General features: G+C 34.9%; 1 long non-coding RNA gene across 2 annotated transcripts; it reads left to right on the forward strand.

Annotated features, from left to right (window-relative positions):
* Positions 1–8991: 8991 nt before the first annotated feature.
* LOC104646986 (uncharacterized) lies at positions 8992–27491 on the forward strand. 2 transcript variants are annotated; one of them, XR_741153.4, is made up of 4 exons: positions 8992–9575; positions 14836–14896; positions 22343–22478; positions 26824–27491. It is a non-coding gene; the product is annotated as an uncharacterized lncRNA (long non-coding RNA). The 2 variants fall into 2 exon arrangements; XR_011220709.1 differs by lacking the exon at positions 14836–14896.
* Positions 27492–27809: the final 318 nt, after the last annotated feature.

A 27809-nucleotide genomic window follows, 5' to 3' on the forward strand; every position in this document is an offset into this window, starting at 1 on the left:
CCATCTTTTGGCACCTATCACATGGCTTGGCAAAGTCGTGAACATCTTGGTGAATGGTTTGAAATAGTACCCACATTGTAAAATGTTGTGGGCAGTCCTGATACCACTATGGTGCCAACCCATAGACAGGAGTGACATGCCTCCAAAACAGTTAACGTCTCAACTTCGGTCACACAACGACGAATATTCCCATTAGCACAACTATAGTATAAGTAAGACTCATCCCAAAATAACTTTTTAACATCATGCATAAACTTCTTCCTCTGATGGAATGATAAGTTTGATGGGACTATATCACTAGCCAAATAATTCGCAAAATCAGTGAACCATGGAATCAAATGATGAGAAGCGGCCAAATCATGATTATCAGAGAAGGTATCATTAATTTCGGTCTTTTCACCCAATTCTCGCATAGCTTCATCCTCTAACGTAGACAAGTGATCAGCAACTTGATTTTCAGTCCCTTTTATATCTTTTACTTCCAAATCAAACTCTTGCAATAATATCACCCATCTAATAAAATATGGCTTTGAGTCCTTCTTTATAATCAAGTACTTCAAAATAGAGTGTTCGTTATGTACTATGACCTTTGTGCCAATCAAATGGGAGCTAAACTTTTCGAACACAAATACCATTGCAAGAAGATCTTGTCAGTCACTGTGTAGTTATTTTAGTCTTCATTCAAGGAATTACTTTCATAGTAAATGGGGTGAATGATTTTAACCCTTCTCTGTCCCAAAACTGCACCAAGATCAACCCAGCTAGCATCACACATCAACTTCATTGACTCATTTTAATCTGGGAAATAATAATGGGTGTGGACACCAACTTCTCCTTCAAATCACCAAATGCTTTCAAACATATTTCATCAAAATCGAACTTGCATTCCTTCTGAAGAAATTGGCAAAGAGGATGTGCAATTTTTGAGAAATCCTTAATAAACCTCAGGTAGAATCCCGCATGTCTCAGAAAACTTCTCAAAACTGTTGCAGATATGGGTGGGGGAAGTCTCTCTATAACTACAAATTTCGCTCAATCAACCTCTATACCCTTTTCCCATATGAGATGACTAGCTAATATACCTTCGTTCACTATAAAGTTACATTTTTCCCAATAAATCATACGATTGCAATCTTTACACCTTTTGAGAACCCCTGCCAAGTGACTCAAACACTGATCAAAGGAGCCGCCCATAGCGAAAAAGTCATTCATGAACACCTCAATACTATCCTCAACTATATTTGAGAATATCTACATCATACATAGTTGGAAGATGGCCGGTCCATTACACAAAATAATAGACATTCTTTTGAAGGCGAACGTCCCATAAGGGCAAGTAAAAGTATTCTTCTCTTGATCCTCCAGGGCAATAGAGATTTGATTGTAACCCGAACACCCATCAAGAAAATAGTACCATTATTTTCCTTCGAGTCTATGCAACATCTGATCCATAAAGGTCATAGGAAAATGGTCTTTCTCAATCCATGCATTCAACTTTCGGTAATCCATACAATCTCTCAATTCGGTTACCGACAACAATGGAACAAGCTCATTCCTCTCATTAGGCACTAATGTAATCCCCCCACCCCTTTTGGGCAAACATGGAACAGGGCATACCCAACTACTGTATGTAATAGTATATATGACTCCAGCATCCAACCTCTTAATGATCTCCTTCTTCACTACTTCTTGCATGGGTGGATTAAACTATCTCTGATGATGAAGACTTGGCTTCTGATCGGGCATGAGTTGGATTTCGTATGAACAAAAACCAAAGGGATCCCAACAATGTGCACAATGGTCAAACCAAAGGCTCGTTTGAACCTTTTCAAAACAACCACCAGACACTCTACTTCTTGCACATTAAAATATGTTGCAATGATTACTAGCAAAGTATCATCTGTACCAAAAAATAGATACCTAAGATGAGGTGGTAGAACCTTAGGCTCCAATTTTAGAGCCTTCTCAATAGAGTGTCTCGCTAGTGTAGACTCGTGATGCTTCACATCAAACTCCAATTTTTTTGTTTTTGATCGATATTCATTTGATTCAAGTGTTGCAATGAAAGACCCATACTCCTCAACAATATCACTTTTAAAATTAATGATCACTACTTCTAGTGCCTCAACACCTGGGCGTTCTTCGATATGCACTTTAGACATACTCTCATCCTGACAAGATATAGTCTATATTGTTTGGAGCTCACCACTCTACATCATGGACATACAAATGTTTAATATTGTTTCTTCATTGTTAAACCTAAACTTCATCTGCCCTTTCTCCTTATAAACCAAGGCTTGACCAGTGTCAATGCATGGCCTACCAAGAATAATAGGGACCTCAAAGTCTACCTCAAAGTCAAGAATCATAAAATCATCAAAAACTATAAAGAACTCCACTTTCACGAACACATCATCGAGTATCCCAATGGGCCTCTTCACTATTGAATCGGCCATCAATTACCACATTGCAAAGGGATATGGGTGACCCAAACCTAATTTCTTATAAATGGAAAAAGGCATGAGGTTTATGCTAGCATCTAGATCACATAGTGCTTTGGAAAAGTATAATAATCCGATGGTACATGGAATAGTAAAAGCACTTGAATCGTCCTTCTTCTGCAAAAAAAATCTTGTAACAATAACACTACTATACTGCATTCAATCATCATATTAAAAACTTACAAATCTCTTCTTTGTAACCATACCCTTCATGAACTTATCATAATCGGGCATTTGTTCTAAAGCTTCTATAAAGGGAAACTGATGTAAAGTTATTTCAACATAGTGATAAAACTACGGTGTTTACTATCCTCAATCTTCTTCACCAATCTCTAAGGGAATGGTGGTGGAAGTCGAGGAATGAGGAGCACTTTCTGGGGTACCTTTGCTTCTTTCACCATTTTGTATACCAATTTACCACTAATTTCCACCACCTCTGCGTCTTTTCTCATAACATCTTCAACCACAGACAGCATATGTGGATCAATAGTTTTCTTACCTCCTCTAGTAGAGACTGCCATGCAATGTCCATCATTTTTAGGATTTTGTATTGTATTCCTAGGAAGAGTGCCCGGTTTGCGTGGATTCACAATAGTAGAAAATTGAGACATTTGTAACTCAAGATGCTTAATCGAGATTACATGTGCATTGACCTTTTTCCTAATGTTACCTAAATCACCTCTCAATTCATTGGCATGCTCATCACTAGCATCAAACCTTCTCATCATTTGTTGTAATATATCCTCAATTCGTGGCATACTACCTCCACCATCCCTAGGATCAATTTCCTGATTTTGAGGTGGAACATAAGGTCCACTTCGATCATTTATGTTACCATAATTACACCGATTAAAGTTATTTCCATGGTTGTAGTTTCCATCTCGAACATAATTACCCTCTCTATTGTAGATACCATAGATCTGACCTTTGTTTCCTTGACCTTGACGCCAATCTTGGGCGTTTGGTTAGAAACCCCCCGTCTGATATTCACTATATAAGTATCCTTTTTCATAATAGTACTCATACATTGGCAGTGGTGGTTTAGTAAGGTAATTCACCAGATTTACCTTCTCTACACATCTAGTGAAGTGTTTAAATACCAACTCAAGCTCAATTCTCATTTGTGCCATCTCCTCATGAATATCATCTACAGTCGGACTGTGCGTAAGCTACACTGCAAAGGTTTTTCTCCCAGTGTTTGACTTTCTAGTACTCCAAGCCTTATTATTGCGAGAGACTTTCTTAAACTTTTCTACAATCTCAGCATATCTGCACTCACCATAAGAACTCCCCATAATATTATCCAGTACTACTTTGCAGTTATCATCTTTACCCCGACAGAAGTTTTCTTTCAAAGACTAATCATAAATGCGGTGGTTTGGAACGCCTCTTATATATGCAGTAAATTTTTCCTAGGAGCTACTTACCAACTCTCCAGGTAGTGCCAGAAAGTTGTTCGCTCTATCCTTGTGGTTGAGCTTCTTGGACACCGGGTAGTACTGAGCTCAGAATACATCCCTCAACTTATCCCAAGTATAGATAGAATTAATGCGCAACTCAGCAAACTATATCGCAGAATCTCCAGTTAATAATAGAGGAAACATTCTCATCCGATGATGTTCATATCTAAATTTGGCCTTCCCATACAGTACTTATACACAGATTTTAGTTTGTCTATTTGGGCATGTGGATCCTCTAATGGTAGCCCTGAAAATAAATCCCTTGCGGTGAGCATCTGTATCAAACTACTAGTTACCACGAATGTGTGCCCATGGGGTAGACGAGGTAGGACAAGAGGCTAATCAGAATCAGTGATTTTGACATTAACCCTATAGAAATCTTGAGGGCGTGGGACGGGAGGGGGACGGGAGGTTGCATCCTCAAGGCATCATTAACTTGATTTTCCGCAACTACTTGATTCTGAGCATCAATCAATTGTGGAGATTGTCAAATGATCATATCACCTAGATTGGTTGTGTTCTTCTGATTCTGCATTCTTTAAAGTGTACGGTTAAGTTCAGGATCAAATGGAATTAGTGATTGTACTTGGGTCCGTGTAATTGGAATACACTAGAGCTAGACCTGAAAGAAACTAAAAAAAAGAAAAGTAAAATTAGGAAATTGTTGACTAAACTTTAGTAATGTTATTAAGGTTAATCTAAAATCTACTTTTCCTGGAAGCGTCGCCAAAAGTTGATACGCTCAAATTATACCTCCTTATTGTAGTATAAGAAGTCATATAAAGTAAATAACCCAACTATTAGGTTGTGGTCGATCAAACCAGAAAAATGGTTTAGACATAACTTCAATGTACAATTACTTCTATTTAGTGAAGCACTTTCTGAAAATATCTAATTAAAAAGAGGGGTTTTGTGAAACGAAATTATTTTAATATCTTTATGTAAAATGAGTAACAGGAGTAAAACTTTGGTTTTTTATCAAGTTGTGAGAAAAACTAGGGTGTAAGTGTTCCCCGTAGGTTCATAATATCGTATTCCTAGCTATAACAATTATTTCCTAGTGTTTTGTATGAAAAGTGATAAGTTAGGCATCTCTAAATTATTGGTCTGGAATTAAGAGAATTTCACCTTGTACCTTGGTCCAGCTACGTGTGTATAAGGTACTAACCCTTACCTTTACTTTATATTAAGCATCATATTCGATGTATGACTTAGTTATTACATCGCATCAATCGAGACTAGCCTATTAGATAGTATCCCACTAAATCTATGTTGATAATATTTTTCTTATTACCTACATCATTGGTCCGGCAAGTAGCAACAAGGCAAGTTCTAATGTGTGCACTTGTTAAAAAGACTTCTGAACAAAAGAATTATCAATTCATGCAATAACCTATTTGAGAAATGTTATTAAGCTAGGTTTCGTTGTTAATCGCCCATTGTTACCATAATCCTAGTTGTGGATTTAGTTACCCATGCATATAAGAACACAATCCATAGTTGTTAAACCATAAAACATGAACTTACTTTGAAAATTCGAATAAAATCAATAAAATCAACTTCAAATAACAAGGAATCACTTGAAAACCAAATCCGAAAATTGAATATATGCTAAAGTTGCAAAACTCAATCTCCAAACACAAACTAAGAACAATAGTAATAGAATCAAAACCCAAAAACAAGGTCTTACACCGTATTTATAGAAAACATAGTCCTATATTAAAAGGAATTAAAATAAGAAAACTTGTGCAAAAAATGGGGCTGTAATTGATAACCCCCACAGACATAGTCCAGACATGGCATCTTTTTCATCTTTAAGCTGGTATTCTCTCTGAATCAATCGACAGACCAACATCACTGATGTGTGTATGGTTCCTCATTTCCTTTCTTCGTTCCATACTTTGACTTACTTAACCTTCGGGTACTGGGAATATCTTTAAACTTATCAAACATTCAATAGGACGGTCCGTCGTTCATTCGATGGACCATCGATCCTTCCATTTTATTCCTAAACTATAAGTCGATGGTAACCATCTACGGTTCGTTGATGGAATGACGGACCATCGATGGTCACCATCTACTGTTCATCGATGGAATGACGGACCGTCGATGGCCTTCGTCGGTCACTTTTGCACTAAATCTCAACTGCCTTCTGCGTTTTGTGTTTGGAAATCAATCCTGCAAAACAAAGATAAAAAAATGTGAAAACTATTACAAAAAGGCTTTAGAGACACAAAAATCTCAAGGAAAAATCACTGGAAGTAACATGTAACCTTGGTAATTTAGGTGTCGATAGATATCATCCTATCAATGGATAAAAATTATCCTATCGACGAATCTTTATTATTATTTCCTACCAATGGATTAACATATCCTACCAATGAATGATTATTTTATCCTACTTATAAATCATTAAAGTTATCCTACCAATGGATCATGAAGATCATCTTACCAATTGGTTTTCATCACTATTATCCTACCAATGGATCATAATCACTTTCCTACAAATGGATTGTCATCCTTTTACTAATATATTTTCATTAGCATTATCCTATCACTGGATCATAATCACTACCTTACTAATTCATTATCGTTATCCTCTTACCAACATATACCAATATAATCTTACTGACGGATCTTTATAATCTAGATTATCGTCATACTATCAATGGATCACCATTATCCTATTGGTGGATCATTATCATTATCCTACCAATAGATCAATATCATCCCACCGATGGTTATCTGTTAGCTTTATCCTACCAACGTATCAACATCATCCTACCAACGTATCAACATCATCCTACCAACGGATATTCATTTTCATTATCCTACCAATGGATCAAGATTATTCTATTAATGGATCATCAACATCATGCTATCAATCGATAAACATCATCCCATCATCTGATATTTAATATCATTATACTATCAATGGATCATCATTTTCCTATAAATGGATCTGCATTTTCCTACAAGTGGATCATCAACATTATCCTACCGAAGAATCATCAGCATCATTATTCTACCGATAGCATCATCATCACCCTATAGATGAATCAACATCAACATCTTATCATTAATGTCATACTCTATATGTTTAATCATTTATCCTATTAATGGAGTATCAATATCATCATGTTATAAATGTAGCAACGTCATCATCCTATAACTGAAGAATCATTTATCCTTTCAATGGAGAATCATCATCATCATCATCTTGTCGATGGATCATTATCATCCTACCAATATATTTTTATTACCATATCAATGAATCATCAATATTATCCTACCAATGGATCAACATTATCATATCAATGGATCATTATCAATATCCTACAAATAGATCATCATCATCCTATCATGGAGCAATATAATTCCACTCATAATCATCATCCTATCACTGAAGAATTATTATCCTATCGTTGGAGAATCATCATCATCATCATGCTATCGATGTAGCAAGATAATTATCCTAATATTATCATCATCCTATCAATGAAGAAATATTATCCTATTGATGGAGTATCACCATCATAATCCTATCGATGGAGTGTCGTCATCATCATATCATGTAGTAGCATTATCTTACCAATGGATTAGCATCGTCCTACCAATTCATTATCTTCATATTACAAATGAAGAATTAAAATCATTATTTTCATTTTCAAGAACGACGTCAAGAGATCCATCAATATATTACATAAATTATTCGAAGGGATCAGCTAAGTGTCTACATTGTAAAAGACGTTATCTCCCAGATTGAATTACATTTTATGCTAATGAGTTTTATCACAATCTTTTTCGAGAGCATCCCATGAGGATGTTTCTCAAACAAACCAGTGGTACAGACGACATCAAAAATAATGCAGCATACGTGGAACTTTTTCTTAGCAGCAAACTGGGAGATAGTCCAAAGAGGAATGTGAATCTCTTAGGACGCGAGTTGAGGAGCGACTTCCACCACAATGAAACCACATCCCTAATAGAAGTCATGTGAGTTTTTGTTTAGATTTCTTCGTTTCAATTTGCATTTGTAAATTTGGGTATTTGCCGGAAGCAGCTTTCCGATCCAACTAACAATGCTCCAAGAGCTTTGAAAATTATGTCCGTGTGAGTTCTTATCTATGGATATGAAAAGCTCCGCCTTAATGGCTAAGAGGTTGTAAGCCTCTTTTTCATACTAGATTTATTTGTCGCATTTCTATAACCAAAGGCTATATAGCATAATAGATTTCCTTTTTAACCGATTGATTCAAAACTACAAACAATCTGAACCCTAAGGTATAAGGATATATACGGAGGTTCTATGTTGAAAATTCGGATATATTTCAATATTCGCTCTTAAATCTTATTCCTGAGCATTTCGGTCCCCTCATAATTCACTATTGGGTTGACTTTCTAATTCTCGTATAATCATGTGTTAAATCAAACTTATTGAACTACAAGTGACCAAAACTCTCATATAGCCTGAGATATGTAGGAAACTCATTTTTGGGGTTTGGCGATACACCTCAAGTCCGTACCAAATCTCTATCAAAAGATGATGATGTGGTCGGTCTATATTCGAGTAGTCAATTTAATCATCGAGCTTCTGAAACTTTAAACGATTTAAAATAATTAGTTTTACAGAGCTTAAAATAACTTTCAAGTTTTGAAGTAAGTTTGGTCGTTTTTATAAATTTTAATAATACGTATGTTTTTACGTAATTAAATTCATTTTATAAATATTCAAAAAATCAACTCAAAATGATTTTAATTTTAGTATGTTTTTTTTAAAAAAACTAAATTAGTTTAATTTAAATTATACTTATATTTATTCGAGTTATTACTTTTTAGTTTGCTAAGTTAAATATTTTATATTTTTAAGGTTAAGAAGATCATTAATTAATTTGTTATTAATCTGCCTTATTTAGATTTTTTTAGCTGAAGCGCCTATTTACTCATTCGTTTAACATTTCAATTCGATTTGACTACGCTTGTTATTTGTATGATCATTTCCTTAACATAATCGCAAAACCATAGTTGGACCGATATTTTTTTATTTGCAGCAGCCCCAGTCATTTTTATTTCCAGCCAGCCATTCCGAATCCAATTTTTGTTGTTCTCAGGCCAATTTAATTCCCAGAGAGAAAAAAACATTTCAGCCAGCCCACTCCCTATTCCCAGTCCAAAACACGTCACGCCTCAAGGACAATCGAGCCGATAAGGTCCGTCCACTTCCCCTTTCCTCTTTCAGAATAGGTTAAAAACTCAGAAAAGTAGGTCTGGTCTCCCTTAATTGGTGAAAGGTTTTGAATTTCGAATTGAGCCCTCTCATCCTTTTTTTTTTGGAACCCTAGATTTTCTTTTTTATATATGCCAACTAATTAGTCATTGTGAGGGGAGGATATTTATTTTGTTGGGTTATTACCTAGCAAGAAAATACAAAGAAAGCTTGAGCAAAAATACTCTAAATACAGACTAAATACTTTTCGAAAAGCAGAGAATACCATATCTTTAGTATTTGAGTTACATTTTGTGCTTCAATCTTTGATCGTAGTTCGTGGTTGAGTTCTCGTTGTAGGAAGATATTTTCCTCACTCTCTCCATCCCTGTTTGCTGCAAAAACAAGGTACGTCTTCCTAACTCTCCTTCTATATTGAAACAACTTTAAACGTCTGAAAACACTTCTTTTTTGTGCTTGGTTAGCTGTTAGTTTTTTGTTTAATTCCTAATGTTTTGATATGATGTATATGTTTAAGTCGCTTCATGGAGTATGTTGCAATATCAAGTTAAAGCTTTTGCGAACTTGTACTCAATATTCTGGTCTTTGTATTTATCTAGCTGAGTTTTGCTGCAAATTTCTTCTACTGATAATTGTTTTTCTTTTGTTAGCATGGTTATTTTTATAGTTTTTTTTTTCTTTCGTTGTCCCTCTTCCTAGGTTTCTCGTCCTGCAATACATGTGAGTCCATGTTGATTTTTAGGAATCCCCCTCACTCCAACTCATGTTCTTTCTTCAAAGTTAATGCTTATTCCCTTTTATTATTATTATTTTATTGTTAGTTATGGTGAAATACATTAGCTTATTTGAGTAACACCATAATCGACTCCATATTTCATGGGGCTAGTGTGTTTTCTCTTCTTTTTTGATGTTATCTTATTACTGAAAATGCTAAATTCCCTGCTCATTGTTTCCTTTTGATGATTTTTGGGTTGCATGAGCCTGTATATCAATTTTCAGCGATAGTCAGTTGTTAGAAATCTCATTGTTCTGCAATAGCTCTTTGCAGTCTTAAAGGACATGGGTAAGTTAGCTACTATTCATTATGTGCCATATCATTGATTTCATGATATGTTCTTTTCCCATGCTAGCTTGAGATATACTTAGTTATACACACATAGCGAGGTTTCGTCTTCATGTCATTTAATATTCGGTTGAAAATGTTAGATTTTAACTTGAGTTGGCTCTATTTTATTGTTTGTGATCTTCATCTTGTTCTTTGTTTTATTTTTCCCGCTTACTCTCTTAGTTTGTTTAGGCATTTGACATTAACTTCGATTTTTTTTACTCTTTTATCTGTGTAAATGTTTACTCTATTTGGTATCTTCGATTAGCTGCAACATTTTAAGCTTAATTAATCTATTTTGTGGCAAAAAAATCACTTAGAATAGTTTATCATTATTGGTTAAATTGCTGTAGTTTACGTGGTAATATTATAATAAGATTTCTTTAGTTTGCTTGTTTGCATCTTAAGCAATTATGGTGCAAATTTGATTTAAGCCTCCACCTTTGATATTGTGTCTCCTCCTTCTAGTCAACTCTTTGTTAGGATTTTTAAAATAAGTTCAAAAATACTGTTTGCACCAATGTGTGGCCATGTGGTTGATCTCTTGGTTTGTGACTTTTCTCATACTTCAGAAAGAATTATTCATTGCAGTTACATGAGATATATGAAGTTATAGCATCTTGGTTCAAATTTTAGTTGATTCCCCTTTATAAAATTAATTGATCACTACTTACATTTTGTCTCATTTTCACATGTAAAACTCAATCGAGTTTACTATGAACCATGGTTTTCCTTCTCTCATTTCGAGAAGATCCATATAGTCTCAAAATTCCTTCATCTAGTTAAGCTGACAAAATCGACGTACATGACAAGAAGTAGGAGAGATTGAGTGAAAGAGTCCAAATATATTTTTTAAAATACTGTATTTTGTTATTTTTGTGCCTTACCCCTTGTAATTTTTTATTATTATCATGTTAGATTAGGGCAGGTACCGTTTAAATGGGACAAAAGACCCAAAATGAAATGGGTCCAAATATCGGTCTAGACGGACACAAATCGGATTTGGTTCCACCTTTCTCTATCTCTTTTACTTTACCTCTTATTTACTTGTTACTAATTGTCGTTAGTATTTTGGTCAAAAAATTTAAAATCCCATGAGACGCCGTTATGTTTTAAATATTTAAAATAAATCCATCAACACTAAATAAACTTTAAAAAAAAATCACTATGGAAAACTCAATTAGATTATTAGGTTGATATTTCACTTTTTCAAAGGATTTCAAATAAACTTGAATCAAGTTAAGCATTTTAGCCAAACACTTTAATTGTCGGATAGTCGCAAGTAAGCGAGCGTCTATGGTGCTTTCAAAATCTTCGTAAGAAGTTAATATGAACCCATGAAACCCCTTTAAAGATTTTCAATCTATTTACTGTTTTTATCCTTTAAAATTGGTTTTCTTAATTTTTATATAAAATTATCTAGCGACTCTAAACAAGTCTTAAAACAAATATTTTTCTTGGATAAAACAATGTGTACCCATCCATCTGAAATACAACTTCACTTCATCGTACTTACAAAGTAATTGTTTTCTACAATCTAAATAATTAACAAAATTTTTACTCCAAAAAATAAATAACACCAAGAAGTATTAAAGGAATTTCTATTATTGTTATGCATATCTACCATATATTCTGAGGTGTAAATAAAACCATTTAGTATGATCCAATCCATATTTTTCAAGGTTTTATCAACTTCTACATCAACCCCTATGTGCATGTACTCCATTGTTTTAGTTCTTGAGTTGTTTTTCTTTTTAAATTATAGCCAACCAGAACTTTAGAATACCTATAAAAGAGCTATTAAACAGAGTTATTCCAATTGTCCTCAATGCCCACAAATATATGCCTAAACGTTTTTCATATCATAAACATTAAGTTTACCCATGCGCATCTGGTAGGGTTTTTGCTTCATATCTGTTTTTGAGATTTTAATTGTATGAAGGACTTACCTACAATGTATGTGTTGTATCAGTGCAATCAATCAGTTGATTGATTATGCTATATAGAACAAATGTTTCTGTTTTTGTTCATCGGCATAAAGATTGCATCTCCATCATGAATCTTGATACGTATGGCAAGTTTTATAAGAGTACAACATTGAGAAATGATAATTTTAAATTAATGAATTATAAAGATATTTTTTAATAACAAAACTAATTTGAAATGTTTATAAAATACCATATATCTTTTTACAACTCTGGGGAATACATTCTCGATGATTTTTCTGTTCAAAACATTCTAAATAATTTTCCATCTTTTCCTTCCTCATTAGCGTGGAGGATGGATAGTCTTTTTCTTGTTGTTACTCAAGATATGCAACATATAATTTACCATGGATGAATATTTGTTATGGAAGATACGGTCCCACCCGATGAAGATTTTGTCCTTGGTTCTTCTTCATTGTTATAGCGTAGCATGGTGTTTCATGGAGATTTTCTTTTCCATTCACAGCCTCATAGGTAGTAAAGTAGTAGAAGTCAAGTTAAACTTCATAAGTAATCATACCTGGATAGTGTATGGGGATCATGGATGGCATAATGGAAAACTTCTAATGCACGAGGGGGCATTTTTTAGAAATAATTGTATTGGTCCTTAATCTGGGATAAGATAGGAATTACAATATACATACTGTAATAACAGGAAAGGCAGGAATTTATTCCATACATAGAGTTACTAGCATCCACACATCCACACACAAAAAAAATTAAATTGAAGTGTCAATCGTGCAAGTCTGTACGTCTTTTTGTTCATTGAACTAAAAAATATAGGAGTATAACATAAAATTTTAACCATATTTTAATCTTTTATGTGTCCAGGCTGCGCTCAGTGATTATTTTAAATTTAAATTCTTGGTAAAGTTGTATAAAGTAGCAGAATTGAATAGTGTATACGGACATGAGGAGACATCACACACAACTTCTATGAAAGTAGAGAAGAACTATTGAAATAAATTATACATGTGTACAAGTTTGTTTAAGAGAGGAACTGCATGAAACAAAGGTGAACATAAGGCAACAACATGGAGTACATATAGTTTTACATTAACAGGTTATTCAAAAAGTTTGTTACACAACAGCATTGGTGATTCCAATGTGAATTACAAGTAAGTGTTCTGGGTTGTTTGTTGGTGCAGTAGAATTAAGGTAAGTGTAACAACCTGTATCTAAAACAGGCAAAAAACAAACTTTACAGAAAAATTTGCAGGAGCAACCAACAGTGGCATTGACGGACCGTAGCCAGACCCGCGGTCCGTCGTGCTCATCCATCGATGGGGTCAGAAACTCCCAAAAATCTTAGACCAGAAAAATTTGGTTAAGTCATGATTGACGGACGTACCTAAGGTCCGTAGGCAAGACTATGGTCCATAGTATTTGACCGTCGATTGAGACCCCATTGACCCACTCTCTGACAAAGAGACACGGATGACCAGCACGGTCCGTAGGTCTGACCGTAGGTTGGAATTAGCAGGCAGTTAAGGGGAAAATGCAGTTAGATCAACTTTAAATGGTCGTAACTTGTAGCACAAAAAGAATTAGGTGTCTAATGACCTATTCACATGTAGCTAATTGAATTAGCTTTCCATATCCACCGACCTTGCTAAAATCCGACCTTTGAATAAAACATTATGCCCATTTTAGTAATAGGCGTTCTTAACAGGCCAAACCTACGGCCAAAACAACAGATCGTTGATGGAACGACGGAGCATCAGTCCTAGTGGTTGTTTGGTCCGACAAAAACTTACCAAGGGGTCTTTAAGACTTTTCCTACTTATTTTGAACCCTAAGAGACGTCGTTTTGACAATAAATCATCTGATTTTAGTTAGTTTAAGCCATAACTAAATAGCTGAAATATCTTACCTAGCATGTGTAATTTAAGAGCTGAAGAACTAGAAAGCTAGGGTTTTGAAATTCATGCGATAAACTGAATAATAACTTTATAATCTTATTTAGAACATGTCAAAGTTTTTAATGCATCATTATCAGATTAAATGTTGCATTCTTAGTTTGCATGTTCAGTTTTGAGCTATCAAGTTTTTATAGAAACTCACTCATAATTAGTTAATTACAAAATTCATTGGAGTAGAATAATACTGAGTTGGACTAGGGTTCAGCTTGCCCAAATAGTCCAGAACTACTAGCTATGTAGGTTGTAAGTCCCCTCTATGGGCAATCATTTAGTGATCACGCCGGAATGCTTTCATACCTTTGGAAAGGTATATAAGGTCCTCTCGATGGGGCGTATACATCAGACTCCAAATTTAGCTCATATGATTTTTTATCGCTTATTTCTAGATCTCACAGTTCAATCAGACTCTCTTGCATTGACCATTTATAAATACTCTTAGTATTCAGTTTCAGCATGTGATAAATTGGTCATTGCATTCATTTAGCTAAGAATTCTCTATATCATGCTCATATTATTATATTTGATTTTTGCTTGTTCAGTAATGTATTATTTCAATTTTACAATATTCTACATGCTCAATACCTTTAAAGTACTGACGCATACGTGTGCTACATCTTCTCTTGATGTGGGATCAGTTTCTCAGCACCCAGATCACGCATAAATCGATCTTCGATATTTAGTTCAGCAGATTCAGTGGTGAGTCCTCATTCTCCAAGGGTAACAGTCATGAGTTTTGTTTCAGCCCTTAGTCATTTAATTTCAGTTTTGCTACATCTAGCTGGGGCTTTCCATGTATTTATAGTTCAATTTAGATACTTATTTCAAGACGTACTTAGCTTCAGCTTAGTGTTGAGTTGGTAACTTCATTGTAGTAAATTCATCAGTCTTCATATTATACCACTTTTAGCATACTGGTATTCCTCATCTTTTTATTATAAATTATTATTGAGCTTCCACATCAGTTTCTTATCTTTAGTATGATCATGATAAGGCCAGCATGGTTAGCTTATGATTACTTGTGTTCCTAGGTTCCGTTTTAGAATCTCGGGGGTAGCTCGCGGCGTGACAAAACTTAATGTTAGAGAACTAGGTTTAAGTGTCCTAGGATGTCTAAAAAGCCGCACTAACTAGAGTCATTTTCATAGGTGTAAAGTGCACCACATCTAATGAGAGGGAGGGTATGATGTGTTTTAGGAAAAACTTCACTTTCTTGGTAATCTTATTGTGCGTGAGGTAGTATCTTATTCCATTCTAACTTGACGTTCTATGTTTCAGATCATGTCTCCTCGTAGAGATAACACTAGGAATGCGAATCCCAGGAATGCAAACGCAGCTCCTCCAGTCCCAGAGTAGGAAGTCTCTAGTGCTGAATACAGAAATGTTAAACGGATGTTGGCTTAGAGTATGACTAACCAGAACAATCAGGTTAATGTTCATTTGAATGAAAATGGTGGATCAGTAGTACTAAGTGTCCGTGACTTTGTTAGGATGAATCCGCCTGTGTTCTTAGGATCACATACTAATGTGGATCCTTAAAATTTCTTGGATGAGATCAAGAAAATCATTGATGTAAAGCAAGTCACTAGGAATAATAGGGTTGAGTTGGCATCATACTAGTTAAAGTATGTTGCTCATATCTGGTACCCTCAGTAGAAGGAGAATAGAGGTGCTAATGCAGCTCCTATCACTTGGTATTACTTTAGTGAGAATTTTCTCGACAGGTTTTTCCCAATAGAGTTGAGAGAGGCAAAGGCTCAGGAATTCATGATCTTGAGGCAGGGTATCTTGAGAGTCCAAGAGTTTGGGCTGAAGTTTAACAACCTCTCCAGGTATGCTCCTCACATGGTTGATGACTCCACAGCTTAGATGATTAAGTTCTAGTATGGAGTGTCGTATATGGTGAAAACTGAGTGTAGAAGTGCTATGTTACTTGGAGATACGAACATCTCTAGGATTATGACTTCTGCTCAGCAGGTTAAGAATGATAAGTTTAAGGAACTGGCTAAGGAGAATAAGTAGGCTAGGACTGGGAACTATAATTACTCTCAGCAAAGATCAGGTGGTGGAAATCGCTCGCAGAATCAGCATAAGTTTTAATCTCCCGCCCCTTAGTCCACTAGTGTTCCATCCTCCAAGAACATGTATGACCAGAAGGTTAGAATACCAGGCTCTAAATCTCAAGGAAGTGTTTCGGGAACCAAGACTTACCCCACTTGCCCTAAGTGTGGTAAGAACCATCTAGGTGAGTCTGTTGCAGTAAAAGAGTGATTTTTTTGGGTGTGGTTAGTTTTGTCATAGGTTGAGGGATTGTCATTCTAGAAAGGGTCAAGGAGGCGGTAATGGTAGAGCTCAATCTACAACTTATGCAGCACCAGCAAGTCGCCCAACTCTACAGGGTAAATCATCTGGTACAGGTGGTGGTCACCCTAGAATAGGTTGTGTTCTCTTCAAGCTCCCCATAATCAGAAAGGTTCTCCTATTGTAGTTACTAAAACGTTACGAGTCTTTGACCTTGATATTTATGCATGATTTGATGCAGGGGCTACTCTTTCCTTTGTAACTCCTTATGTAGCATTCCAATTCAGTGTTAGTCTAGAAACTCTCTTAGAACCTTTCTAAGTATCTACTCCAGTCAGTGACCTAATGATAGCTAAATGGGTATACGAAAATTGCCCTGTCACGGTCTCTCAGAAAGTAACCTCATCAGGTCTAGTAGAGTTAGAAATTGTAGACTTTGATGTCATTCTAGGTATGGATTGGTTACACTCATGTTATGCCTCGGTTGATTGTCAAACTAGGACTATTCGTTTTCAGTTTCCAGACGAGCCAATCTTAGAATTGAAGGGTAGTAGCTTAGCGCCTACGGGTCGATTTATTTCTTATCTTAAGGCCCAAAATATGATATCTAACGTTATCTCTATCATATGGTTCGGGTTAAGGATTCTATCCTTGAAACCCCAACTCTTTAATCAGTTCCTGTAGTCTGTAAATTTCAAAAAGCATTTCTATAAATCCACTTTGGAATTGATCTCCTTCTAGACACCCAACCTATTTCTATTCCTCCTTACAGAATGTCTCCAGTAGAGCTTAAGGAATTGAAAGAGCAGTTGAAAGACCTTCTTGATAAGGTCTTCATCAAACCTTGTATTTCACCATGGGGCGCACCAATGTTGTTCGTAAGGAAGAAACATGGTTCTCTGAGAATGTGCATTTAGTATAAAAAGTTGAACGAGGTCACAATCAAGAATAAGTATCCCATCCCCAGGATTGATGACTTGCTTAACCAACATCAGAATGCTAGTCACTTCTCAAAAATATACCTCCGATCGGGTTATCATCATCTTAGAGCCAGAGATAGTGACATTCTGAAAACAACCTTCTGAACAAAGTATGGTCATAACGAATTTGTAGTTATGTCGTTCAACTAACCAATGCTCATGCGTATTTCATAAAATTTATGAAAAGAGTGTTAAAATAGTACTTGAACTTTTTCATTATCGTCTTCATTGATGATATCCTCATTTACTATAGGAATGAGGAAGAACATGCAAGTCATTTGAAAAATGTTTTACAGACTCTCAAGGATCCCTAGTTATTCACTAAGTTTATCAAATGTGAGTTCTGGTTGCATATGTTGCTTTCCTTGGTCACATTGTATATAGTGAAGGGATCCAAGTGGATTCATTGAATCTAAAACTAGTGAAACAATGGCCAGACCTACATCTGCTACAGACATCAGAAGTCCTTAGGTGTAGCGGGTTATTATAAAAGGTTCGTGGAAGGATTCTCCTCTATAGCCTCACCATTGACTAGGTTGACTCAGAAGATGGTCAAGTTTCAATGCTCAGATGATTGTGAGAAAAACTTTGCATACTGAAGAATAGATTGACTACAACTCCTGTTTGACTCTACTAGAGGTTTTAGATGGTTATGTGATCTATTCTGATGCATCAAGAGTTAGCCTAGGTTGTGTGTAGATGCAGCAAGATAAGGTTATAGTTTATGCCTCTATACAACTTAAGGTTCATGAGAAGAACTATCCAACTCATGACTTCGAGCTTAAAGCAGTGTTGTTTGCACTCAAGATTTGGAGACACTACTTGTATGGTGTTCACTGACCATTAGATCCTTCAGTATGCGTTCATCCAAAAAGAGTTGAATCTTTGCAAGAGGAGATGACTTGAGTTCCTTAAGGATTATGATATGAGTGTGCATTACCATCCTGGTAAGACGAATGTAGTAGAAGATGCTCTTAGCAGATTATATATGGGTAGTGTAGCCCACGTTGAGGATGAAAGGAAGGAGCTAGTGAAGGATGTTCACAGGCTTGCTCTTTTAGGAGTTCGTCTTCCGAGAATATCAGATTGTGGTGTAAAAGTTCATAATGTGGAAGAATCTTATTTGGTAATGGAGGTTAAGGAAAAGCAAGACAGTGATCCAATTTTTCTTGAACTTAAGAATGTAGTCCTCAATGAGAGAGTGGAGATTTTATCCCAAGGGTGAGATGGTGTACCTTACTACAATGGAAGATTGTGTGTTCTTGATGTGGGCGAGTTGAAACAACAAATTCTTGTAGAAGCCCATAACTCTAGGTATTCTATTCATCTAGGTGCCACTAATATGTACCACAATCTGCGGGAAGTCTATTGTTGGGAATAGAATGAAGAGGGATATAACAGACTTTGTGAGTAAGATACCCAATTGCGAGCAAGTAAAGGTAGAACATCAGAAACAAGGAGGTATGACTCAAGAGATCGACATTCCTACTTGAAAGTGGGAAGTGATAAATATGGATTTCATCACAGGGTTACCGCGTACTCGCAGACAACATGACTCCATTTGTGTAATTGTTGATAGGATGACTAAGTCTTCTCGCTTTTTGGTGGTCAAGACTACAGATTTGGCAAAGGACTATGTCAAGCTTTACTTTAATGTAATTGTGAGGTTTCATGGGGTTCCTTTGTCTATCAGCTCAGATAGAGGTCCTCAGTTCACCTCTCATTTCTGGAAGTCATTTCAGAAGGGTCTTGGTACTTAAGTTAACCTTAGTACAACATTTCCTCCACAAACGGATAGGCAGGCAGAGCGTACGGTTCAGACCTTACAGGATATGTTGAGATTTTGTACGATCGATTTAAAAGGTAGTTGGGATGATCAACTTTCTCTTATTGAGTTTGCCTACAATAATATCTACCATTCCAGCATTTTGATGTCCCCTTATGAGGATTTATATGGGTGTAGATGTAGATCTCGTGTTGGTTGGTTTGAAGTCGGTGAAGCGCTTTGATAGGGCCAGATTTGGTATTTTATGCTATGGATAAAGTGAAACTCATAAGAGATAGACTTATGACAGCCCTAAGTCGTTGGAAATCATATTCAGATGTAAGGAGAAGGTAACTAGAGTTCCAACTTCATGATTGGGTTTTTTAGAAGTCTCACCTATGAAAGGAGTGATGAGATTTGGCACGAAGTGAAGCTCAGTCCTAGATATGTAGGCCCTTACAAGATTTTGAAAAGGATTTTCAAGGTGGAATATTAGTTAGAGTTACTATCAAACTTAGCTTCAGTACATTCGGTCTACCATATCTCTCTCTTGAAGAACTGTGTGTGTGACCCAGCCTCCATAGTGCCATTAGAGTGTGTGCTGGTGAAAGGTAGTCTTTCTTATCATGATGTACCAGTTGAGATTCTTGACCTTCTGGTTATGAGGTTGAGAAATAAAGAAGTCTTTTCAGTCAAGATTTTGTGTAGGAGTCAGTCCATAGAGGGAGCTACATGGGAAGCAGAAGCAGCCATGAAAGTAAAGTATCCTCATCTCTTTCCTTTCATTCCACTCCAGTTTGAGATAATAGTTCCTCTTTATTTTCCAGTAATTCATTCGTGATTCAATCTTATAATCATGTTCCCTCAGTTTGTACTTACATTTTCAGCGTAATTGCATGTTCTAAGAACATAATTCAGTCATAAACCAAGTTCTCAGTGTTTAGTAGTACGGTTTGCAGCTCTCTCCCTCTATTCGAGGTGGTTTAATCTTCATTCGTGGAAGAATGTTCCCAAGGGTAAGATAATGTAACACCCCGTATCCAAAATAGTCCAAAAACTATATTTACAGAAAAATCTACAGGTGCAACTAACGGTGGCATCGAAAGACCATAGCCTGACCCACGGTCCAACCTGCACATCCATCGATGGGGTTAGAAACTCCCAATAATCTCATCCCATGAAAATTGGTTAAGTCTTGATCGGCGGACGGACTTATGGTCCGTAGGTCAGACTACGGTCCATAGTCTATGACCGTTGATTGAGACCCCATTCACCCACTCTCTGACAAGAGCCACACATGAATAGCCGGTGCGTAGGTGCACCCATGGTTCGTAGGTCTGACCGTAGGTTGAAATTAGTTTGGTGTTAAGGGTGACGTACAGTTGGGTCAACATCAAATGGTCATAACTTGTAGCACAAAATTAATTAGGTGTCCCATGACATACCCAAAGATAGATTATTGAATTATTCCATATCCACCGACCTTTCTAAAATCCAACCTTCTACTAAAAAGTTATGCCCGTTTTAGTATAGGGTTGTCGAACACGCCCAACCTACGGACCAAATGACGGACCATCGATGGAACAATGGACCGTCATTCTTAGTCATCGTTTGGTCTTATAACAACTTACCCACGGTTCTTTTGGTCTTTACTTCTTCATTTAACCCCTAAGATACATCATTTTTATACCCTAAATAATAAAATTTAGTCAGTTTAAGCCTAAAAACATAACTTAAACTTACCCTAAGTCAAATCATTAATTAAAACGTAGAAATTAGAAGCATGGAAGATGAAAAATGTCAAGCACCCTAGTTCAAAAACGTCGCAAGGCTCCAGCAGTTCCAACCCCAAAATCTAAGTGTTTCTTCGTGAATTTCATGACCAGGTATGTGGGATTTCGCTAGTGGGTTCCTTCCACCCATTGGGTCTCTAGTTTTCAGTCAGTTCTTGATTATCCTATCATGATTAAACCCAGGGTTTTTATAACTTTGATAGAACTTCATTAATTTATTTAATATATTTTCCAAATAATATTTTAAAGTTATTATTCAGTTTATCACAAAAATTTCAGAACCCTAGCTTTCTAGTTCTGTAGTTGTTGAATTACATATGCTTGGTCAGATATTTCAGCTATCCAGTTATGTATGCCTCAGTTTTTAATGCATCATTAACAGATTAAATTTTTCATTCTAAGGTTGCATGTTCTATTTTGAGCTATCCTGTATTTAGAGAAACTCAGTCATAATGATTTAATTACAAAATTCTGGGGAATAGCATAATACCGAGTTCACCTAGGGTTCAGCGTACCCCATAAGTCCTACAACTACAAGCCAAGTAGGTTGTGAGTCCCCTACGTGGGAAATCAGTTTTGTGATCACACCAGCTTGCTTTTATACCTGTGGCATGGGATATTGGGTCCTCCCGATGGGGCGTATACATCGGACTCTACATATGGCTCATGTGGTTTTATTATCATTTATTAGTATCTCCCACTGTTCCGTTAGACTCTCTTGCATTGACCATTTATCATTATACTCAGTATTTAGTTTTAGCATGTTATAAATTGATCATTACATTTAGTTAGCTCAGAATTCTCTATATCACGCTCAGATTATTATACTTGCTTTGTGCTTGTTCTTTTATGTATTATTTAAGATTTACTATATCCTACATGTTCGGTACCTTTCAAGTACTGACCCATACTTTCGCTACATCTTTTCGTGATGTAGTTTCAGGTTCTCAGCATCCAGATCACGCATAGATTTATTTATGATTTTAGTTCAACAGATTTGCTGTTTAGTCCTCATTCTCTGAGAACAAAAATCATCAGTTTCATTTCAGTCTTTCGTCATTTAGTTTCAATTTTGCTAGATTTAGCTGGGGCTTATCCCAGTATTTCGAGTCCAGTTTAGAGGCTTATTTCAGACGTAGTTATCTTCAACTTAGTATTGAGTGAGTAACTTCATTGTATTAAACTCATCATATTCATATTATATCAATTTTAGTATATGGGTATTCCCTATATTTTCATTATAAATTATGATTTAGCTTCTTCATCAGCTTAATTATCTTAAGTATGCTCATGCTCATGCCAGCAGGGTTAGCTTGGGATCACTTGTGGCCCTAGGTTCCTTGTCCGCATCTTGGGGTAGCTTGAGGCGTGACAGTAAGCAGAACACGACGAAAGTGACAAACTGGACAAGTAACCAGAAGGAAAAAATGGAATGCTTAAAGGTATGTTAAGATCGATGAAGAAGTTGAAAATTTATCGGGAGGGTTGGAAGATGAAAAAGTTAGTGTTATGTAAAAGCATTAGAAGGAAATTATTGAACTGGAAAGAACGTCAAATATAAAAGTAGTGGTGCGACTGTTTTTTATTAATTTAAAAAAAGACACATAGGACGATCAATAGGAAGATGGTAGAGGTCACAGTAAAAGGTAATGAGGCACTTTCATGGTTTAGTACTAAAGAAAAGTGTATGCAAGTGGGAATGCAGATTACCTTGATGATCGTTAGTGAATATGTGGTGGCAAATGGGCTGGTTGAGTCAAATTTGGGCGGGCTGAAAATGGGAAAACATAAAATGTGTAATAATTCAACATCGCATATTTGATATGGATAAATATTGTGTGGATAATGGGTTGGATAAAATACTAGTTTACCCATATTTTCATGTATAAATAGTACTTTACTTAAGAATTCAATATGGAGAAGATATTTTAGTCCTTTTTAGATGAAATGTATTGAACATGCTTTATTTAGGTTTATTGTATCATAAAAATAAAAAAATATCATATAAATTTTAAATATAAAATAAATTCATGTAATATCAAGATGAAAATATTTTTAATTTCAAAGTTAATGAATATTTGCATTTTAGGACTAAAACATACTTAATGCACTTTAAGAAATGTCAAGCTATTACATGATTTTCTTATTTTACACAATTATTGATTATGCAATATAAAAACAAATAAATATAATTACAATTAAAAAGAGATGTACATTTGAATTATATATTTTTGGAGGGTCAAAATACTTCACCTTTTCAATTAACATAAGAATAGTTAGTACTATAGAATAACATAATAAGGAAGAAAAGTTACACTATTTTTGTGATATCATGAATTCTGAGTAAATAAAAGATAGAAGCTTAACTAATTTGACTAATTCATATTTTACCCATATTTTAATGGATCAAATATGGGTATGAACTCATATTTTACCCATGTGAAAAATAACTCACCCAACTAATTAAAATATGGGCGGTTTGGGTGGGTCACAAAAATATGAGGTCATTTTGCATGAACTATTAGTGTGTGGTTGGCCGAGTTGAGGATCATAGGTAAATTCCTTTTTTTCATTAATCTTCTTCCTCAAATAGAAGCCTGCATTGGTGAATTCTTTTTTTTTCACGACTCTCCATTCTTATCCTCATCTTCATCTCAATCTCCATGTGTATCAAATGTAATTGAGTCATCAATTGAAAAGAAGAGGTTTTGTTGAAGGACAATGGTAAACGACATTAAATGTAGTAATACAAAAGTGAGTTACCTATCTTCTATATCAGTAGGTTGAACATGCATTTAAGGAAACGAAAAGTGGAAAACTTGGATATTGTGAAGAAATTGGGATATTTAATAGGAATTAGCACTGAGTTTCGTGTATGGCTTTAAGTGGGCAACACAATTCTCGATAGCAATAATAGATTTATAAAGTGAAATATCTGGAGAGTCTTGAGGATTTTTTAGTAGCGTGTTGAACTACTTTAAATTTAGAGAAAAAAAATCCATTAGGCCGTGAGGTCGTGGAAACCCAACGTGTTCACATCTTCAACAACAAGCCACAAGAACTGAGAAACTGATGTAACAATTTGTACGGGCATTTTTTACAAGACGTACAATGTTTAAAAAGAATTTATAAGAAGGTTGTTGAAACCGTCTCTGTTTTTTAGTTTTGATGCAGATGGGTAGTGTTATTTATGTGCAAATATAGATCAAGTAAATAGGAAAATTTTTGCATCATTTCCGGATTTGTGAAGAATCTAGTCTTGGTTTTAGATACCTTAATCGAGGTTGGCGAGTGAGATGCAATGCTAATGCACCTTTAATGGGTAATTGGGAATTAATGAGTAGGGTGTGAGGGTTAGGAAGTAAATAAATAATATAAGGCTTAATTTGAAGAGTGTAGGTTAAGATCACAATGCTTGAGTAACATAAATTTGTTGGATGTTTGTGGAATTGATCACTATGTTGAAGGCAGCATGGGAGAACGATAACAACTGTTAGAAGTAATGGGACGTTGTGCGCAGGATTGATGAGCTATAACAAGTGAAGGAGGGAGATTTGCTAGAGGCATAATTCGTAAGTGGAAGGTGGAATGTATATGACTGAATGTAGGGAAGGCTATTTGTTTGAATTTTTTTAAATAAGAGAATTCTAGCTTGTGGTGGCGTCACGTCACCAGGCTGATATTGTTCTATCCCTACTCTTTACTATTTTACAAAATTTTCCTAAAACAAAAGTCATCCAAATACATTAGTTTTTTCTGGATATATTAGGTGTGATAGATTGCAAAAGTTGGTTGTTGCATTAAATAAGGAAAACAAACATAAAATTGATTTTAATTCTCACGATTCACAAATTTTAAAATTCAAATTCCATAATCTCCATCAGGTCACATTTGCTGCCCAAATAGCGAATAATTTAAATTACTCGACAAAATTGGTTGATACAATATGAATGTATTGATTTTGTTGAGATATTGAAGTATTTTGGTAAGTGATGTGAGTTATGAAGGTTACGTATGTGATGGAATTTCTATTAGACAACTGATTTCATTTTTTAATTTGAAAGCAACCAATTTAGCCAAGTTGTAGATCAATGAGATCAGGAAAAACTTGGAAATCAGATAAATCATAGAAGGTAACTCATCTCCATTCAAAATTAAGAACGATATGGGTGTAAACTATTTTTCGAGGTGAACAAAATGAGTTCGGATTTGCAATTATGCCCTATTTGTTGATATAATAGAGAAGAATGGTGGAGAGATATATAACTCTGATGGTACATCCGGAGAATTAAATGTGTCAAAGGTCAAAAAAAGGCAACCTAATCTCTTGCTATAGTTAAATAAATAATTTGTGATTCATATAATATTTCAGAAATTGAAAGTCATAAAATTACATAAGTGATTCATAGAAAACAAAGGTGAAGACAAGACAATTGTATAAGGATAAAGTAACTCTCATAGCTGTAATGAAGAAATATAAAATATAGCACAATTTAAATTTTAAAATAAAAGATGTGGTAGAAAACAGTTTGAGAGTATTTGATTTTCTAATTTATAATATTTATGTTACAATGTTTTTTTTAACAAATATATCATGGTGATATTTTTTTATCTTTTCGATGATTATTATATGTTGATAGGATATTCATAATATAGATTAGTTTTAAATTTTTAATAGTGTAAACTCAAATTTGTAATTGGTATCTCTATAGATTTTTTTGTGGTATGATATGAATCATTATAAGTGAATGTGTATCTATTTGTTAAGCATGAAAAGGTAGTAAATAAATATAATGGATTGTAAGTGATACATACAACAAATGAGTATGAAGTGATACATGATACATTTTGTATCTCTAATATAAGGCTATTACAGATGTTTATGACATGTATTAGACTAGTGATATGAATATGTTACATTCAACAATTTAATAATTAAGATTTATCAAATAGTTATAGTGATCGCTGATATGGATGATACATGAATAGCTATCATTATTTGAGATATTGTGAATCATTGAAGCATTATATATTTGAAATGTATCTAGTGTATGCATTAATATGATCAAAACAATTGTACAATTATGTGTCAATGTGCTTTTTGATTAAATGTGGCTAGAGTGTAAAGGCTTTGTGTCAAGAAAAGTCAGATGAATTCAAAGTGAGATACTTTAATAGTGAACATATGTATCCATTGATGATAATATACTAACCAAACTCCAAGAAATAATTGGGTTTGTAAGTGGTGTGACTATTTCTAAATTGGTCAACCATAAGAGAATCCATACTCAGAATTCGGGAATGTTATAGAATTCAATGGGGAATAAAGATGTCTTACTACCAAGCATGATGTGCTATTGAACGTACATTAGAAATGATAAAGATCAAACAATCAGATATATATAGGCAAATGTAGACATATATACACATGTTAAATATTGTGTATCTCAAATCATATATAATGATGCACAAGTCGGACAAACATGAATTCATGTATCTTTTCATACCTTGAGACCATTGATGAGAGGGTTCAATTTTAGTAGATCGGTTGTTATTGTCACAGTTGCATATTTTAGTGGAGCTTACAAAAAGAAATTTTTATAAGCAATCACATTATTGTGGAGCTTACAAATTGTATGAACAATCACACTGGATGGGGCAGGTATGTGTTTTTGTGATTGTGAACGTGTTTATTTTTGGATAATAACTGATATATAGTGTTACTCTTATATCAACAAACGATCATGTGTGTTGATTTCTGATAAGGTTTCATATTGTCATTGACAGATGGAGTTGTAGACAAAGAAAATTAATGTTCATCGATATGGTTTTTTGAACAATTCAAAAATACATCCAGCAAGCATGGAAAAATATGTGTTGTATTAGATACAAATTAAAGTATTATGAATAGTGTCAGCATTTTATTTTCAAATGTATCTCATTGCACATGCATGTGACATCTTTAGAAGAATGTCTGTACATACATCAGGAGGAGTAGAACAACCCTATATTCTACATTATGACTAAGACTTATCGAAAGAAGGATTTTGATCAATTAATGGCTAAGGTGGAAATGGTTGATCATAGAGTTAAGGAGTACCTAGAGGGTGCTAGGTATGGGAAGTGGTCGAGAGTTCATTTAACAGTAAATAGAGGCAGAATGATGACTTCGAACATCGCAGAATGTATCAATAACTGCCTCGACAGTTCTCTATATTAATATTTTTTAGAGGCTAGAATTCTTTTTTGTTCTTGAAACAGTCAAAACAGAGAAATATCCTCACATATAAAGGATACATTGAAAAGAATATTTAAGGAAATATTTATTGTAAATTCACATAAAGGTTGAAAGATGCGGGTATTCTAAGGATACATACATTACTATATATTTTATGCATTTGATATGGTGTGTCATTTTGTTGTTTTACCAACATTACTTTGAAAAAATTGAAAATAGTGGCATTTCATGTAACATATAAATAATTTTTTTAATGTTTGCAGATTGTTGCATCGACTAAAATTATTTTGTCAATTTATTAATATGGAGGAATATACATTTTTTGCCTTGAATGAAAGTATGTACTTCTAGAATATTTCAACTACACGAGATACCTAGCGTACACACAACTGTTGTTAAAAAGAGCATGACTATTACATATATGTATCCGTATTATTCTTATCACTACAAGCTTGATGCGTTAGAAAATCCTATGAGGTTTAAATGGTTTCAATTTTTTATAAGGAGGATTGGTCGGTTCTAGACAATGTTTAGG

The sequence above is a fragment of the Solanum lycopersicum genome, chromosome 4, assembly GCF_036512215.1.
Source record: "Solanum lycopersicum chromosome 4, SLM_r2.1".
NCBI classification, from domain to species: Eukaryota; Viridiplantae; Streptophyta; class Magnoliopsida; order Solanales; family Solanaceae; genus Solanum; species Solanum lycopersicum.